General features: G+C 37.3%; 2 protein-coding genes across 4 annotated transcripts in view; one reads left to right on the top strand and one right to left on the bottom strand.

The window, feature by feature from the left end:
* The window catches only part of LOC309859863 (uncharacterized protein), an 83,374-nt gene that overhangs the window by 21,262 nt on the left and 48,139 nt on the right, over positions 1-13,973 (bottom strand). The gene's annotated exons all lie outside the window — the stretch shown is intronic.
* Positions 7,242-13,973, top strand: part of LOC309859853 (gastric triacylglycerol lipase-like) — a 32,558-nt gene continuing 25,826 nt past the window's right edge. For all 3 annotated transcript variants that reach the window (XM_082721057.1, XM_082721056.1, XM_082721055.1), the window contains exon 1: positions 7,242-10,551. The gene's annotated coding sequence lies outside the window, so the exon portion shown is untranslated. The remainder of the gene's footprint in view (positions 10,552-13,973) is intronic.

Below are 13,973 nucleotides of genomic sequence, written 5' to 3'. Positions count from 1 at the left end.
ATTAATCTAGAATTGTCAAAGTAATTTTTTTAAATATTGGAGGATTTGTACTACCAAATTGCAAGATTTAAATCACAAAGCTTCCTTAATTAAGACTGTGTGGAGTTAATATAAAAAAAACTTCTAGATCCATGGGACAATTCAGAGTTCAGAGATAGACTAACATATAGGTAGTCAGTTGGTCTTCAGTGGGTAAAAGATTATTGTCTTCCAAGGTGGATATGATTACCAAAAAAATGAACTTTGACCTCTATATTACATCACACATAAAATTTAATTTGAAATGAACATAGACCTCAATCCAAAACCCAAACTCTAGAACTTCTGGAAGAAACAGAGGAGAAATTCTCTGCAACTTGGGGGTAGGCTAAAATATCCCAACTGAAACAGAACATGAGCAGTCATAAAAAAATTTTTGATAATTATAATTAAAATCTTCTACCTGGCAAATGACACTTTAAGAGAATGACAGACAAACCACCACTGGAGGAAAAAAATACATACAACAAATAAATATGACAAAATCTATTTATCTGAAATACATAAAAATCATTCTCAAACTCAGAAGAAAAGGAACCTAAGAAAATTTAAGTGAAAGACTTAAACAGGTTCTTCGTAGAAGATGTAAGAATGACTAGTGAAACAGGTATAGGGAAGTGTGTTCAACATCATTAATCAACATGGAAATAAAAATCAAAACCACAATGAGATATCACCTCACATCTGTGGGGATGGCTAGAATCAAAAACTCAAACAATAGCAAGTATTGGCAAGAATGGACCGAAAAGAGAAACTTATATCCATTGTTGATGTAAATCGGTAGGGTCACTACAGGAAGTATTCTGGAGGTTTCTGAAAAATTAAAAATAGAGTTACCATAGAATCCAATAACCTCACAACTGGTAATATATCCAAAGGAAATAAAGTCACTATCTCAAAGAGATATCTGCACTCCTATGTTCATTGTATCATTATTCTCAGTGGTTGAGATATGAAAACAGCCCGTGACTGTTGATGGATGCAAGGATGAAGATCATTTATCTATCTAGGTGTACATAGAGGTAGATGTTTATGTACTAGCATCAGGTTTATCATCATTATCAATATACACTAATTATATATGCATATAAAATTCGGCCTTAAAAAAGAAGGAAATCCTTCCATTTACAAAGATGTGGAAACCTGGGTGAGCCTGGAGGACTTTATGCCAAATGAAATAAGTCAGAGAAAGACAAATGCTGTATTATCACATTTAAGTGTAGAATCTAAGAAAGTCAAACTCATAGTAACAGGGAGTAGAATGGTGGCTACCAGGGCATAGGAGAAATAGGGAGATGTTGGTTAAAGGATACAAACTGTCAGAAATAAGATGAGTAAGTTCGGGGCACCTAGGTGGCTCAGTGGGCTAATCCTCTGCCTTCGGCTCGGGTCATGATCTCAGGGCCCTGGGATCGAGCCCTGCATCAGGCTCTCTGCTTGGTGGGGAACCTGCTTCCCTCTGTCTGCCTCTCTGCCTACTTGTGATTTCTGTCTGTCAAATAAATAAATAAAATCTTTAAGAAAAAAGATAAGTTCAAAAAAAAGATGAGTAAGAGACCTATAAATGAGTAAGAGACCTATATAAGAGATGTATATATGGTGACTATAGTTAATAATATTCTGTTATTCTAAAAAAATAAATAATAATATACTGTATTCTAGAAAGTTACAAAGGAGGTGGATAGTAAGCATTCTCACCACACGCACAAAAGATAATGACCTGAAGTGATAGTTATGTTATGTAGCTTGATTGTGGTCATCGTAGAACATACACATATAACAAAATATCAAAATTTACACCTTAAATATATAAAATTTTTGTCAATCATACCTCAATATAGCTGTGGGGGAAAAAAAGGAATGACCAATCAGCCTCTGAAAAGATTTTCAGCATTATGAGTCATCAAAGAACCACAAATTAAAAGAGTACAAAGTATTTCATAGTCACCAGAATGGCAAAATAAAAAAGAGGTTATTGTTAAGTATTGGGAAGATTGTGGAATAATTAGAATCCTTATACATTGCAAAACAACCCAGTGATTTCTTATAAAAGTAAAATATACTTAACATGTAACCCAGCAGTTCCATTCTTGGGTATTTACTCAAGAGAAAAGAAAACAGGAGTGAGTGCTGTGAAATGTAAACCTGGCGATTCACAGACCTGTACCCCTGGGGCCAATAATACATTATATGTTCATATAAATAAATAAATAACAGAAGACAGATAAGAAAAAAGAGAAAGCACAACTCTGAAACCACTATGCACATTTCTGTGTACTTCTATTTCTTCTACACACAGATGTGTATATTTTATTTTAAAGAAATTAAAAAACAAAACAAAAAAAAGGAATGCCTGAATATTGACAACCAGTACCGAAAATCACCATGTTAAGAGTATAAGGGGGAAGTAGAGAGCCATATGATCCTTTTAATAAATGAGAAGTATTCAACAAAATTTAAAATCTACTTATGGTAACTCTTTGAGTAAGAATAAAGTTTTCTTAATCTGACAAAGAGTATTTAGAACATAATCTACATCAAACCTCATAGTGACTGATGGAGAATCGAAAGCTTTCCTGTTGGAGCTGGGATGAACAATACGCCTCATCACATACTCATGTCAACTTTGCAGTATAGATCCTAGCCAGTGCAACAGCACAAGAGTAGGAAACAAAGGTGTGAAGGTTAGTAAAATGAAAAGCAAAGCTCATTATTCTCAGTTAATATGATTGAATACATAGAAAATTGAAATGGATTTACATATAAATCATTAGAATTAATCAGTGAGTTTAGCAAAGTTACTTTGACTTAAGGTCAGTCTTAAAAATATTATATTTATATGGAAGCAGAACTGACATGTTGCCCCAACACTGTTGTCAATAAGCGTACACAGTACATTTGTGGCCAAAAAGGCGGTGGGGGGTGGGGGATGGCTTTTTACCCTGGGATAAAAAAGAATTGGGTCACCCTACCTCAGTGTCGGTCTCAAAATAAATGTAACCTGGAGCTTCTCTCATAAATTGTTGACTCTTGATTAAAAAAAAAAAAATCTTTATTACTGCCCTGTATAGTACTGTTGTCTGAATAAATTTCACAATCTTTGTGGATATGATAATTACACAAAAACACTGCTGTTTTCCCAACATGAATGAACTAATATAAACAATACAACCTTTGTAATCTTGGTTTTTCTCCTTTCAAATACTCTTTATATTTCTTATTTGATAAGCCAGGCCTTCTAAAGTCTCTCCTTGTACTTTATGAAAGAAAACCCCTAATTTTCTTTTCTAATATAATTTCTCTCTGAGTTATCTGTCTATGTCCAGAGAGACTCGCCTACCAAGAGTTGAAACTGACAGCGTGCCAAGTGAAGCTTCCTTTGACCCCTCACATTGAGGCAAGCCTTTACTTGGCTTTTGAGGCTTTTGATATTTTTGATGTTATTGTACATAGCATACTTCTGAAAAATTTACTTTATGTTTATTTATGTAGAACTGGTGAAGGGAGCGCACCCTCGGTTCTCCTCCAGACTATAGGAACAGGTCCCAGCACTGCATGGGAATCGGGAAGAGGCTAGAAGTTAAGGAAGATCATGGAAAGTAGTCCTCTCTGCTGAACTTTATCCTGCCAACAACAGAGAGACAGAGAGTGTGTTCTAGCACTATGGATTGGGTCTCATGTTATAATTTAGAAATTTCTCTTCTTGAGCAACAGGAAGGAAAGTCTGTCTCTGAGACCAAACTGAACAAAGATGACTTGGTAAGAATGTAACAATCCAGATGAGAGAGAGAAAAGACTGGATGGAGGAAAGGTAGCAAAGTGGGAGACTGTTCACAATAAGAGCTCCTTTTATCCCCAATTAATGAATTCATCCAACAGTTCCTTCCTGAGCACTCGCTATGTGCTAGGTGGTCTGCTAGTCTCAGGGTGACAGCTTTAAGGAAACACAGTCTGTTCTAAGGGATGCTATATTCTAATAGGTTGAGACAGACCATAAGTAAAAGAAACAGGGAAATCATAGATGGGGTTGGAAAAGGATATGTGCAATGGGGAAAAATACAGTGAGGAGTGGGTGGTATCAGACTAGTGTTAAAATTTTTTTTTTTTTTTTTTATTTGACAGAGAGAAATCACAAGTAGATGGAGAGGCAGGCAGAGAGAGAGGGAAGCAGGCTCTCCGCTGAGCAGAGAGCCCGATGCGGGACTCGATCCCAGGACTCTGAGATCATGACCTGAGCCGAAGGCAGCGGCTTAACCCACTGAGCCACCCAGGCGCCCTAGTGTTAAAATTTTTGTAAAGATGTTCTGGTTAAAGTTTTATTGAGGCAGTGGCATCACACTCAAGACTTGAAGGAAATGTCTGAATGACAGTTTTATCATAAGCGTAAATTAGATCTAGTAGTGGAGAACACATTGAACGTTCAGAATAGTCCAATGTACAAACTCAGAGTTCCCATTTTCACCTCCTAGGTAGGGGCTGCCACTGATAGCAGAGACTACAAGGTCATATACTTGGGTGTGGAGGGAAAGGGAAGGAGTGTTTGCTCTCTCTGACACTCAGCAAAACGCTCCATTAGAGGGCAGGACAAGTGAGAGTCAGCAGGAGTACCCAAAGATAAGGGGCTTAGCGGGGTGAGAGTGACACAGGGAGAAAGCCAAAGGACAAATATTACCTTTTACACTTTGGCTAACCTTGTCACTGTGAGACAGGTTTTCAGGAAAGCAGGAGTTCCAAGCCAGACTCAAAAAACTATGCAGGGTCTGGTTAACACATTTCTCATGAGCCTTTTCTGTCTTCCTCTGTCCACCCACCAGTTTCTTGTGCAATCAGAAATGCAAATGTTGTTTTGGAGATTTGTTAAACTATGTGCTCCTCTCTACTGGCATTTAGGGATTCTTGGATCAGACAGTTTAGATGTTTCTGGGCTCTGTAACTTCAGATCAGAGGTCTGCTATCTCAGAAGTATCTCCATGTTCCCCCCTACACACAGTGGCTTTTCCCCTTAAAATGGGTGAGTAGGGAGGATTTCTCATTTAAGAGTGAGATCTCAGGGTGCCTGCAAGGCTCAGTCTGTCAAGTGTCCAACTGTTGATTTCATCTCAGGTCATGATATCAGGGTCCACACTCAGCACAGAGTCTGCTTGGGACTCTCTTTCCCTTCTCCCTTTACCCCTCCCCCTTAGGTGCTCTCTAAATAAATAAATAAAATCCTAAAAAAAGAAGAGTCAGAACAAAAACCGTATCAAAAATAATTACAGACCAATATCCCTGATGAACATGGATACCAAAATACTCACCAAAATACCAACCAATAGTACTTTAAAAGGATTATTCACAACAAGGTGGGATTTATCCCTGGGATGCAAGGGTGTTTCCACATTTACAAATCAATCAACATGATACAGCACATCAATAAAAGAAAAGACAAGAACCATATGATCTTCTCAACAGGTACAGAAAAACATTGGACAAAATATGGTATCCTTTCTTGATTAAAACTCTTCAAAGTATAGGGATAGAGGGTACATACCTTCATATCATCAAAGCCATCTATGAAAAGCCCACAGCGAATATCATTCTCAATGGAGAAACTGAGAGCTTTTCCCTTAAGGTTAGGAACATGACAGGGATGTCCACTCTCACCGCTTTTGTTCAATCCAGTACTAGAAGTCCTAGCCTCAGCAATCAGATAACAAAAAGAAATAAAAAGCATCTAAATTGGTAAGGAAGTCACTCTCCTTCTTTGCAGACGACATGATACTTTATGTGGAAAACCCAAAGACTCCACCCCAAAATTTCTAGAACTCATTCAGCAATTCAGCAACATGGCAGGATACAAAATCAATGCACAGAAATCAGTTGCATTTCTATACACCAATGATGTGACTAAAGAAAGAGAAATTAGGAAATTGATCCCACATTATCATTGTACCCAGAAACCATAAGATACCTAGGAATAAACCTAACCAAAGGGGTAAAGGATCTGTACTCCAAAACTACCGAACATTTATGGAAGAAATGGAGAAAGGCACAAAGAGATGGAAAAACATTCCATGCTCATGGACTGGAAGCAAAAACATTATTAAAATGTCCATGCTGCCCAGAGAAATCTGCACATTTAATGCAATCCCTATCAAAATACCATCAACATTTTTCAGAGCTGGAACAAACAAACCTAAAATTTGTATGAACCAGAAAAGACCTCGAATCGCCAAGGGAATGTTGAAATGAAAACCAAAGCTGGTGGCATCACAATGTCTGACTTGAAGCTCTATTACAAAGATGTGATCATCAAGATGGTATGGTCCTGGCATGAAAACAGACACACAAACCAATGGAATGGAGTAGAGAGTCCAGATATGGACCCACAACTCGATGGTCAACTAATCTTCGACAATGCAGGAAAAAATATCCAGTGGAAAAAAGGACAGTCGCTTCAAAAAATGGTGCTGTTTGTTTTCCATTCAAGTCCTTAATCAGACATAATTTGCAAATATTTTTTCCCAGACTATGACTTGTCTCTTCTTAAGTGTCTTTTGAAGAGCAGTTTTAAGTTTTGATGAAGTCAATTCATCAATTTCTCCTTTTATGGATCATTCTTTTGATATTTGTATTTAAAAAATCTTTGTCTAATCCAAAATCACATTTTTAACCATATTTTCTTTTAATATTTTTATAGTTTGTGTTCTACATTTAAATCTATGATCCATTTTGAGCTAATATTTGTGTATCATGTAACCTATTTATTAAAGTTTGCTGTTTCATATATGAATAACTTTATTTTGGTGACATTTGTTGAAACAACTATCTTTTTTTCTCTGAAATGTCTCTGCAACCTTGGAAAAGTCAATTCCTCATAAAGATGTGAAATTAGTTCTGAACTCTTCATCCTTTTCTACTGATCAACTTGTGTATCATTATATCAATACTGTACTTTAACTTTAAAATATATTTTGAAATCAAGTCATGTGAGTCTTGAACTTGTTCTATTTCAAAATTGTCTCTCTTGGTTCATTTGCTTTTTCCTATAAATTTTAGAGTTAGCTTGTCAAGAACTACAATAGGACCCTCCAGAGACTTTGATTGAGACTGTGTAGAATTCTATAGATTAATTTAAAGATAATTATACCCAGTACAGTAACACAAAATATTTCTTTTGAATATGATTTATTTCTCCGTTGATTTGGGTATTGTCCATTTCTTTCTTTTTGTATAGTTTCTGGCATATAGATCTCATACCTATTTTTTTAAAACTTATCATTAAATATTTCCTGTTTTCTAGTGTTATTTTAAATGTATTTTTTTATTTTATTTTTTCAGTGTTCCAAAATTCATTGTTTAAGCATCACACCCAGTGCTCCATGCAATATGTTCCCTCCTTAATACCCACAACCAAGCAGAGGGGGAGACAAAGCATGTAAAGGTATTTTTAAAATATTTCCATTTGTTTTAGCTAACATATAAAAATACATTGGATATTTTTGCATCCTACAACCTTATTAAACTTACATTATTTCGAATAGCTTTTTGGGGTAGATTCTTTGGGATTTTTAACAGTGGAAATTGAAAGGAAGATTCCTTTTCAATCTTAGGCCTCTTTTTTTTTTTTTTTGTCTTTCTATATTGCACTAACATACAGGTGGTGCTATGCAAGTGGTGATGCTGATACAGGTGGTGAAAGGAGACATCCTTGCTTTGTTCCATATCTTGGAAGGAAAACACTCAGTTTTTTTGCAATTAAGTATTCACACCTATGCCTATTAAATATTCACACTTATTTCTAAAAGTCAGACACACTGATAAATTTTTTTAAGTTCTTAACTTTTAGACAAATAAAGCAAACCAAGAATTAACTATTAACTTAAAAAGCTTTGTAAATATAATATCTCACAGAGATTTCAAGATATTAGTATGCCAGGATACCGAGCCAGGGGTATAAGAGATACAGAGATAAAATTAGACTGATGAACAGTAAGATTTGATAAAGTAATCCATTTGGCTTTAGCTGACCACTGATTTTATTTTTTTAATAATATATATTTTATAAAATAAAATGTTTATAGTAAATACATTTTATTAGTTTGATTTTTATTTATTTAAATAGCATTCCATTCCTGTGAGTGTAATTATTTTTATGATTGAATCTGATGTGACTGGCCTTCCCTCTTCTTCTTTTTTTTTTTTAGGTTTTAAAAAACTTATTTTTTAAAAGTTAACATGTGCATAAAAGGAAACTGAAAAACACAAGAAGCAAAGAACAAAGTCATCCATAATCACAAGCAGTTTACAGTTTGACTTCTAGGTCCCATGTGTGTATCTACAAAAGTAAGCATTTTAATGTAATTAAGATCGTAGTTATGTATCATGCTTTTTTTTTTTTTAAAGATTTTATTTATTTACTTGAGAGAGAGACAGTGAGAGAGAGCATGAGCGAGGAGAAGGTCAGAGAGCGAAGCAGACTCCCCATGAGCTGGGAGCCCGATGTGGGACTCGATCCCGGGACTCCGGGATCCTGACCTGAGCCGAAGGCAGTCGTCCAACCAACTGAGCCACCCAGGAGTCCCGAGTATCATGCTTTTTTACACACCATGAATATTTACCATTTCAAAGTCCCCAAACTGAGTATTTCGATAACCAAGAATACAATACACCAACTCCATCTGAAAGAAAAAGTGTAATCCCGCCTTTCTCGGCGACAAAGATTTCAGAGAGGACAAAAATGGCAACAGGCCTCTAAAGATACTGGCAGGGTTACCATTAAAATACTGCATTCCCTTAATGTTCAATTAAAACAGACATAAGTAAGAGTACACAATGTATAATGCTTCTAAAAGAATTCATTATCCAATCTATACTATTCAAATATTAGCAACGGGGTATGTTTCCATTGAATCACTTAATGTATTCCTATAGTATAGCCAAAGAGACGCACACACATTAACAGTTAATACAATGTAAGTATGACCGCATCCGCATAGAGCTCTCCCTCTATACTTCCTCCTGCCCCTCTGCGGCCAACCTAGTAAGTCCTCACATTTCTGAGACAGCGTAACAATTCCATGTCCAAGATGCTTCTTTCCTACCAATGATAACAAAAACTTATAAATTGGTTGATTCACTTGCTGTACATTTTATCATACATTGTCACCTCAGGACTCCAAAAAGCTTAGATGTTACAAAATAATGACACTTGTCCACAACAAACACAGGTACTTCATCAAAATGCACATCCAGACCTATGGTTATAACCTAAAATGGTCTTCTATTTGTGGAGATAACTAGCAAAAAGCCCTTCCCTTCACCCCCTCCTCTGCTCCCTCCACCATTTTAATGACCAAGCATAGGACTACATCTAGCTCTAAGAGGTGACTGACAGACACTCCCAGAACAGTCCTTCCTAAAAACTAACAAAAGGGCATTCATAAAGGGAGTATTTTACTACCTCTACTTTTAATATATTTTGGGTATTAGGACTTGTTTATCCTTTGACACACAGCAACATTAAAATGCACATACAAAACTTTAAAGACTCATGGGCACAGAACCCTTTGCTCCTCACTTCCTTCCCTGCCCCCATCCCCATCCCCTAGTGAACCCAGTGAACAGTCAGCATACTCTCCAAGAAGACATCAAGTTTAACAACTCCATTCCCAAAATACAAACATTCCTGTAAATTAACAATAAAGGGTGGTGCTACTCTACTCCTAACATGTTGTTCACTTTCAAACATCCAGACGACTAGATGTTTCAAGTAAGGATTTATTTAAAATTTGCCCACTACATACATAGTAGCACTGAAAGAATATTCTGGCTTAGAATCCTTCCTCTTCTCATTTCTATCAACATAGTGGAAAGGAGAAGCATCTGTAATGCTTAGAGGGGATTTTAACAATTTCACTTCCTCTAGTTTTCAGAATAGTCTTTCCTGATTTTAAACACAAAGTGTACACAATGTATTTGTTTACTAACTACTTTTGTCATACACTGGCAACCTCTTAAACATCTAGAAAGACTAGATGTAAATTAGGACTCATTTGTCCTTTATATACACTATATACACAGCTAAATAAAACAAAATGCAGACATACAGGACAATGGTTAATCCTCCCTAACTGTAAACATACTGGTATAAAGCCCTTTGCTCTTTCTTTTCCCTCCTCCCTGAACCAGTACAAATATCATATAATGTGTACTGCTCCGAGAGGTGGTTTCATCATTTTGATCATTCCATTTTCAAAAGACAGTATTTCACATGAATTTTAACAAAAGGATTATCTACAAAATGTGTTATTTTACTACCTCTACTTTTAACATACTTTGTGCACTTCTAAACATCTAGAAAGGCTAGATGTTTCAAATAAGGACTTGAGTTTGTCCACTATATACACAGTAGTGTTGAATAAATTACACACATGTAACAATGGGTTATATCTGAAAGTGTCTTCTGCATGGCAACATTCCAGTCTAGAACCCTTCATTTCTCACAACTCCTCTCTACCGCCTATTCAGTGGGTGAGTGCAAATAGGCACATGTCACATAGATGTGACTGTTATCTCTTCAAGTCCTTTTCAGAAGACAGCCTTTTGATGAATTTTAACACAAAGTGTACAAAATGTGTTAGTTTACTAACTCTACTTTTGTCATACATTGGCAACCTCTTTAATATCTAGAGACTAGATATTATAAAATTAGGACCTATTTGTCCAGTATATATACAATATATAGTCAAGTTAAATGCACATAACATATAGGGCAATGAATAAGCTGAAATTTCCTACTACACACTAGCAAAGCATCTTTCGCAATTTCTTCCCTCCCACTTCCCTCAAACCAAGGAACAAGTATACCGTTCAGAGAGGTGGTTTAGCAATTCCATTTCCAAAATATTTCCCATCAGTTTTTAAAAGCTATTTATAAGAAGCATTACTCTACTTTTACATACATCAAACATTTCTAAATATCTAGAAAGACTAGATATTTCATACAAGTACTTGTCCACTGAGTACACAACAGCACTGTTAAATAAAACCGCACACACCTAACAATGGGTATAATCTGAGGTATATTCTAAATATGACCATCATTTTGGACTAAACTATTCCCTACCTCACTTCCTTCTCTCCACCACCAATCCAGTAGACAAGTACAGGCAAGTGTAATGTTTAAAAGTGGTTGAACAAATTCATATCCAAAAGTCATTTACAGAAGAAACACTTTCCTTTGAATTTCAACACGATGTGTATAGAATGTGCTAATTTTACTAATTTGTCATACATTGGCAACCTCTTCAACATCTATAGACTAGATGTTGCAAAACTAGGACTCATTTGTCCATTATATACACTATATACACAGCAAAACAAAATGCACAAAACATACAAAAAATGGTTTTGTCTGAAAATGTCCAAGCACAAACACACTAACATATTACCTTTTGCAATTCTTTCCCTTCCACCTCCTTCAAGCAACAGAACAAAGATACATGATAGAATACTGCTCAGAGGTGGTTAAACAATTCCATCACCAAGACGGTTTATTTCCTATGAATTTTAAGCAAAAAGATATTTACAAAGCGGTATTTTACTACCTCTACATTTAACATACGTTGGGCACTTCTAAACATCTAGACAAACTAGATGTTTTAAATAAGGACATAATTTGTCCACTATATACACAGCAGTCTTGAATAAACTGCACACATGTAACAGTTATAATCTGAAAGTGTCTTCAAAATGTGAACATTCTAGCCTAAGACTATCCATTCTCATCTCTCCTTTCTCCACCAACCCAGTGGGCTATAATGCTCAAATTTTCAGAAGACGATCTTTCTAGGAATTTTAACACAAAATGTACACCATGTATTAGTTTACTAACTCTATTTTTGTCATACACTGGCAACCTCTTTAACATCTAGAAAGACTAGACGTTGAAAATTAGGACTCATTTGTCCAGTATGTACACTATATACACAGCTAAGTAAACCAAAATGCAGGAACATAAAGGACAATGGTTCATCTTCCCTCACTATGAACACTCTGGCAGAGCTCTCTGCACTTCCTTCTCCCACCTCCTCTGCACCAGTGCACAAACACAATGTGTACTATTCAAAGAGGTGGTTCGGCCATTCCCCCTAAATTAGACAGCATTCCATATGAATGTTAACAGAAAGGTATTTACAAGAATGTCTTTTTACTACCTCTATTTTTAACACGTTATCAGGCACTTCAGAACATCTAGAAAGACTAGATATTTCAAAAATGTACTTAGCATTGTCAACTATATATACAGTAGTTGAGGGATAAAATGCACACACAAAACAATGGTTGTCATATGAAAATGTCTTCTAAATATGACCAGTCTGGCACCGAACCTTCTTTTCTTCCTCCTCAAGGTCGTCTACTTCATGTCCTCTTACCCACTGAACAAACGTGGATGCGAGTCGCCCCTGATGTCCCTCCTAGAGGTGGTCTAGCAATTCCATTTCAAAGTCATTTTCAAAAGACATTTCTTCCCGGGCCCGTTAGGGCCTCTGTCCACCGTTCTCCATAGAAAGTGAGGTTTCGTCCAGTGGGGGCGGAGCGGTCATTCCAGGGCCGGGCCTGTGGGGCTCCAAGGCCCAAAGGCTGCGGAGCTTGCATCCACGCAGACCCGCCTTCTCAGGCCCTCGGCGGCATTCGCGTGGCCGCCATTCTTCTCGTTCCGCCACACCCGACGTCCAAAGGCACCCCGAGCCCGCTGGCTCGGGCAGGGGCTTGGCGGAGGCCCCGCAGAGTTGCGCCCGGGGAGTGGGCAGCAGGCGAGGTCTGGGCTCCGAGAGGCCGCCGCCATCGGCGCCAAGGTGGGGGTGGGGGGTGCGGAGAAGCTCGCAGCTGCTTCACTCTGGGCCTGGCCGATGGGCAGCGGCGGTGAGGGCGCTGGGTCTCTGCAGGTCGGAGCCCGCGACCTGTCCCCGGGTCCCCCAGGTCACCCGCCAGCCTCAGGCCGGAGGGCCTGAAGGGCCCTGGGATCGACGGCCGCGCTGCGTTTCTCACCTCGCTCTCTGCCGGAACTCTTGCCTTCCCTATTCTTAAGTACATTGGTCTACATGAGAGGTAAGTATGGATTTTTATTTTTAAGATTTTATTTATTTATTTCAGAAAGAGAGAGAGAGAGAGAGCACAAGCACGAACAGGGGCAGGGACAGAGGGAGAAGCAGACGTATGGATGAAAGGGAGCCCCATGCGGGACCCTGGGATCATGACCTGAGCCAAAAGCAGATGCTTAACTGACTTAGCCACTGAGGCACCCAAAGTGTGTATTTTTTTAATGTCCCCAAAGGACACCTAAATTTTAGTGCAGTTGTATTCTTTTTAGTAATTAGAGAAAAGAAAGTTGAGATTCTATGTGGACAATAATTTCTCGATTTTCCATTTGACTCCTTTAGTGTCATTTCTTTGTGATACTTCCTTAAGAAAAAAATGTAATTCTTGAATTTTAAAAAGAATAATGGTTTTATTTTACTATTTAAAAATATTGGGCAATTTCTGGTGATGACAAAATGTCAGAAAACATAGCTAAAAGACTTCTATGTTAAATATCAAAATCTATAGTTGGGTCTTTTCAAGAAATAAAACTAGGATTGTTTGACAATGAAGGAACTAATAATCTCACTAAATGTGGGCTTTGAAGTTGCTTATTTAGCATTTCATTGTTCCCAGCAGAATGTTTCAGAAAACAAATTTTCCAAGTCTTTAGAATTCTGTCAGTTAATGCTCTGAATGTTTCAGTGCATATGACAATCCTTGATTTCCACCCATGTATCTCTAGATATTTGAAGTTTTCAATCTTCTTATTGCCTCTGAGGCACAAAATTTCTAGTCAGGTTGTTAGCTTACTAATTCAAGATCTATAGACTCTTGAACCCTAACTCCTTCCAGTGCCAAACATCCTATGT

This window comes from Mustela nivalis (genome assembly GCF_964662115.1).
Source record: "Mustela nivalis genome assembly, chromosome: 2".
Taxonomy (NCBI): Eukaryota; Metazoa; Chordata; class Mammalia; order Carnivora; family Mustelidae; genus Mustela; species Mustela nivalis.
The sequence above is the reverse complement of the archived record's forward strand: the minus strand, read 5'-3'. Positions and strand labels throughout refer to the sequence as shown.